The sequence below is a fragment of the Myotis yumanensis genome, unplaced genomic scaffold, assembly GCF_028538775.1.
Source record: "Myotis yumanensis isolate MYYU_CA2020_CCGP unplaced genomic scaffold, mMyoYum1.0.hap1 SCAF_6, whole genome shotgun sequence".
Taxonomy (NCBI): domain Eukaryota; kingdom Metazoa; phylum Chordata; class Mammalia; order Chiroptera; family Vespertilionidae; genus Myotis; species Myotis yumanensis.
The window spans coordinates 22,896,335-22,900,734 of record NW_027223757.1 but is presented as its reverse complement, the minus strand read 5'-3'; positions in this window follow the sequence as shown (position 1 = coordinate 22,900,734).

Below are 4,400 nucleotides of genomic sequence, written 5' to 3'. Positions count from 1 at the left end.
TTGCCTAAGACAGTTTAGCTATTTTGTGTCACTTTCAACCAAGAGTCTACATATATTTTTACTTTTCAGAACAGTTCCAATTTTAGATAACTTTCTCCTTTTCAATTAAGATAATTAGTTAAGTGTTAGTTAATTGCAAGATTCTGTATACCTTAACTTTTATACTACTGTCAAAATTTTCATATAAAAGACTTTGCAATAAGTCTCCCGTCTTTTGCATATTTTTTCCTTTTTTGGTATGAAAAATATTGTTTCTTTATCTGTGGATATCAAAGATAATTCTTACATTCTTATATTTTCCTTAAGTGGGAATTATTAAAGTAAGATATTTAAGAAAAACAAAAATACCAGATAAGAACTCCCTAAATTTGTCCCTACCACACAATCCACCAAATCAGATCTGTATGCATTTCCTCAGAGGAAATCTGTATGTTTTTCCTGTGAGGAAGAGGCACAACTATGAAAGGCCAATCCCTTGCTCATACTTTGATTCTTATCCTTTCTTTTCTTTGACAAAAAAAATTAGAGAATCAACTTCCCCCTTTCTTCAGCCTCTTTCTCATAGTTTTGTCTAGTCTTTTTCCCCTAAAAAATAACAAAAACACAAAAAAGACAACAAGAAAGCTTATACCCATATTTAAACAGTAAATGAATGAATAAATAAATGAATAAGCCATCTCCCTCAGCTTCATTTACCCTCATCATCCTCTTCTTCACAGTCAAACTTCTCAAAAGAAGTATCTTCACTTACCATCTTTATGTTTTAATTTTTCATTTATCCCTTTGTCCGCTCCAAGCTGACTTTTACTCCCTTTCCTCCACCAAATTCCTCTCATCAAGATCATTAATAATCCCATTGTCAAGAAATCCTATGGTCATTTTTTTTAGTTCTAGTCTTCCTTGTATTTTCAGCAGCATTTACTTTTGAATACTCATTCCTTTTGAAATACCCTTGTGCCGTGCCAGCACGGCCAAGGGTGAACTTGAAGAGTGGTGGTGAAGGATTAAAGAAGACAGACAAGAGAATACAGCTGGGGCTTTGAGGATCTCCCGTGCCTGGATGAGGACATAGAAAGACCCAGCTTGCAAGCCGAGGCTCTATTTTATAGTCAGATCAAAACAAGGGTAGTGGTCAACATGTTTACAATGTTCTTGTGAGTTTCACCTTGTTTTGGTGGCTCTTGCTGAACTTCCCACAGCCCATTAGCTACCTAGGAAGGAACTAGGGAGGGCTATAAGGTTAAGCTTAATTATGCTAAGAGGGCTCTGCCCTCCAAGCTGGGACTTGTTTGTGTCCCTGCCACACGTCAATCTGAGGCTTGACCCTAGAGCCGCTCCCTACATACCCTAACCCTTAATTTCCATATCACACATACTTGACTCTTCTCTAACATATTTGACCACTTTTCCATTTTCCTTTCCAGGCTGATCTCTGCACAGACAAGACAGCAAATGTCAGAATTCCTTGAAGTTCAAGCCTACAATATATGTATCTCACCATACTCTTTCCCTGAGCAAAGTCATATAAACCTACTTTTTTAATTGCCACCCATACAGGTTGGGGCAAAAGTAGGTTTACATTGTGAGTTTATTTTTGTATTATTATCAAATTATTGTGTTATTTTTATACAAATAATTGTAAACCTACTTTTACTCTACCCCATATGTGGATAACTCTAAATCTCTTTTTTCTATCTTTTTTACCTTCTCATACATCCAGCGACACCTTTGACTTTGCTCTTTGAATATTTCAAGTTGATCCAAACACAGCTCACCCTCTTGGGGTTCCCAAGATAAATTTGTTTTTCAGAAAGCTTCAAGTACTTTTTAGATATTTTTTTAAATGCCCCAAATCAAAAATATCTAGTATTATCAAGTAATACACTAATAAGAAAGAAAAAGAAAAACAGGATAAGAAAGAAAGAGAGATGAGAGGAGGGGAAGAGAAGGATGGAAGTGAGAGTGAAAAAAATAAAGTTTTCTGATAAGTGTCCAAAGTTCTAAAACCTTTACCTGGGTCTTACAAAACAGATCAAAATTAATTGTCTTTTTCTCTCTTTCATATTTTGACTAGCTAGTGAGCATGTTGAGGATTTGAGAATAATTATATTCTAAGTTTCCTGACAAGGAAGCTCCTGGGGGATATGGAAATCAAGCCCCTGCAACAATCCAGACCATCTCTCTTGAGTGTCTCCCATGAATGTTGTTTCTACAGGTCAGTGCAGAGAACCTCAGTGCTGAATGGGATGGGAAAAAATGGTCTAAATCCTTTAATCTATTCCTAGTAGATCACTATCATTATCTTCAATCAGTTCTATATATAATTAGAGGGTTTATTTTTGCATTACAAAAACTATCCTTAATTATGTGTTATTTGCAAATTGCTGCAGATCTACATTTAGCTATATGATTAAATGAGGGTCTTGCTCCTCACTGTATTAATATCATTTCTACACTCTTTCTCTTCTATCCCAAATCCTCTGATTTAGTGACAGATAATGTTCAAAATGTTTTCTAAAAGCACTCACCTGTCCTTCCAGCACTCACACAACATGCTCTGTGTCAAAACACCCATTCATCACTTGCTTGTTATCTGGCAGAAACAATATGAGATAAGTCATGGTGGGCAAAACTAAACACTAGAACAGGCTTTTAGACAAATGCTGCCTTTGCTCCCTTAAGGTTCTGACACAGTGCTTACTATCAGCATTTTCTTGTCTTTGTTTTAAAATGTCCAGCAAAGTTACAATAAGGGTGTCCTTTTGGGGTAGACCCCCTTCTAAGAAGGATATTCTTTTACCCTAAACGCATTAGTCAAGGCGATCCTGTAACTGAGTCCAGACGGGATAATGGAGAAGTTCTATGTTACTTCGAACTTTTAGTACACCTATGGTTTCACGGACCTACACGTGAAAGAAAATGTCTTTGAACCAAAACAAACATATTAGAAATCCAAGGAATAGGCAACTGGAGCAAATAATGCCATAATTGTCAATATTTATTTCAATGATTGACTAAATTATTGACAGAATATTGTCTCATAGACTAAATAAAGGCCTTTATTTTGTGTCTCCTAACATGTAAATCAACAAAATCTTGCCAGCACTATCACACTGCTCACAAACAAATAATAGGAAATTCAATGGGTTAAAATGTATCCCTATGACTAGACAAGGATTCTAGACACTGAGAATTAGTAAATTCCAAGCATTTGCAAATATTAAGAAAACCATTTTCATGTTCATGTTTGAGGTTGGCTGAGATATTGAGGATGAGTGGTGCAAAAATGACCAGAATTTAAATCCTTATTCTGATGCTTGTTTTCATTACAACTGGATAACTTAACAGTAACAAAAGCAGTTCTTCACATTGTCATCCATTATTTTATATTCACCTGTAAAGCATATTCATTTTAAAAATTTTAACTTAGGTTATATTCTCTCTCACTATTTCTGCCCTTTTTGGCAGTGTAAAAAATCCAACGTACAACTTAGCTGGTTTGGCTCAGTGAATAGAGCGTTGGCCTATGGACTAAAGGGTCCTGGCTTCGATTCTGGTCAAGGGCACATACTTGGGTTGCAGGCTCCTCCGCAGCCAGTGCCTTGCGGTGTGTGTATGTGTAGGAGGCAACCAGTTGATATGTTTCTTTCGTATTGATGTTTCTTTCTTTCTTTCCCTCTCTCTAAGAAGTCAATGGAAGAATATCCTGGGGTGAGGATTAAACAATAACAACAAACAAACGAACTAAATAACCAAAATCCAATGTAGTTGAGAATACTATGAAGAAATGTCACAGTATGCCATTAAATGGTAACTGAGTAAAGAAATCCTTCAGGATACCTGAGAATACCTAAGTTTCCATCATCAATATTATTACCAAAATATTTATAAAAAATATTTCTGCATTTGTATTCTCTGTGTTAAGAAATATAGCACTCCTTAAAAACCCAGTATGGGTTCAAATCCTTTTTAGTCTCTTTTAATCTTCTACCTTCATCTGCTACTCATGTTTGGTGTTTTCCAGGATTATGTGTTTGGCCCATAAACATGACACCTTTCTGGGCAATCTCATTCCCTTTGCCACTATTAATTACTTTCAGCAAGTATTATGGCAATGTGAGGGCTAGAATAGCATAACGGTTAAAAACACAGGCTCTCGCCATGACATTAGCCTGCCTGACTTCAAATCTCATCTTTGCCACTCACAAACCTCTTGAGGTTCAGTTTTTCAATCTGTAAAATGCAGGCAATAATAATACCTACTTGATAGAGGTGTGCGGTTTATACAAAGTGCTTAGAATGGTTTGCATACTCAAAATGCGGATTCCTAGACCTCATCCCATATTTCATGAATCAGAATGTCTGAGGATGAGACTTAAAAAAAACTGTATTTTAACTAA